The following is a 1,555-nucleotide window of genomic DNA, read 5'->3' as shown; positions in this document are numbered from 1 at the left end:
TCATTTGCATGTACGCGTATATTACATTCACCCACAGCCGTTCCTTGCTCGGATATGTATACACAGAAACAGACAGGCACAGGCACAGGGACAGGTACAGAAACAGACACAATCACAGACACCGACAGAAGCACAAAAGCACAACCACATACCTATGTACACACAAGCACTCTTGTGAACACATGTTTACACGCAAACACACTCACTTGTATCCACAATCACCTAAAAACGTACATAAATACACATACGCGCGCCCACACAAACGCTTTGGAGGAGACATATATACATATATACAAATAAACAAAACAAACGCACAAAAACTCACAAATACAAATCATATGAAAACACACACACACACACACACACACACACACAAACTTTATTCACTTAGACAAAATCCTAGTTAGAAAAGTGTTAAACGTAATTTTCTATGGGATCCGGGCCGGATAGCGACTGTCAAAACAGCGACAGTCATAATAGCGACTTCATAAGGGCGACGTAATCAGGTGAGCGACTTTCAAAACGGCGACTGTCCTAATGGCGACCGCATTATAACAGCGACTGTAATAATAGCGACTTTACTATCGACCGGTCAGAATGGTCGCAGACTTATGTTTCAATTGCTTGTGTTTTCGTGTTTGTATTTGCGCGTTCAGTTGTGTTTACTTTGTGAGATAGGTTCAGAATGAAATATGCTCAAAAAGTCGCAGACTTATGTATCTATCGCTCTTCGTGAGATAAGTTCGCTGAAGTGAATTTACTGGTCGGTTGCTCGGTCGTCGGTTTTTTAATTCTTATAATAATATTTTTCTTTCAATAATAAGTAAATAATAATAGCAACATTTAGGATTGGCCGAAACGTCGTACCCTGCAGAGTTCTGGCCGAAACGTCAGTTGCCGAAACGTCTGTGGCCGAAACATCCTACATTCCATGCGCTCCCCTCCTGCATGCTCATAATGATGTTGAACTTCTGGACTGGGTTCAAAATAATTTTTTGCACTATCTTGGCGTTGAATCTATCTTGACATTAAACATCATGGTAACACAGAGCGTTACCATGACTTTTAATAACAAGATAAACTAACGCCAGAATTAGTTTTTGGACAACCCAACCCTAGACTCCTTGTTATGATATGTTATCAATGTTAGGCAACTTTTTGTGCAACAATAACACCATTTACCTTAGTCCACACATGAAAGCTTTATAATTTTAATTTAGATAATTTGGTGCACTGTATAGAAATTTAGATAATTTGTTTAATAAATTTAATTTCGTTGTCACACAGTATGTGCAAAAAATATTGTCACTTGAAATGATATTTCTTTCATTATTTTAATAATATATTTTCTTTCAATAATAAGTAAACAATAATAACATTTGGAGGACAGGCCGAAACGTCCTACGTCGGGTTTTTTTAATTCTTTTAATAATATTTTTCTTTCAATAATAAGTGAATAATAATAGCAACATTTAGGATTGGCCGAAACGTCGTACCCTGCAGAGTTCTGGCCGAAACGTCAGATGCCGAAACGTTTGTGGCCGAAACATCCTAC

Source organism: Oratosquilla oratoria, chromosome 4 (genome assembly GCF_046742065.1).
Source record: "Oratosquilla oratoria isolate Oo_2021 chromosome 4, ASM4674206v1, whole genome shotgun sequence".
Classification (NCBI taxonomy): Eukaryota; Metazoa; Arthropoda; class Malacostraca; order Stomatopoda; family Squillidae; genus Oratosquilla; species Oratosquilla oratoria.
The sequence above is the reverse complement of the archived record's forward strand: the minus strand, read 5'-3'. Positions refer to the sequence as shown.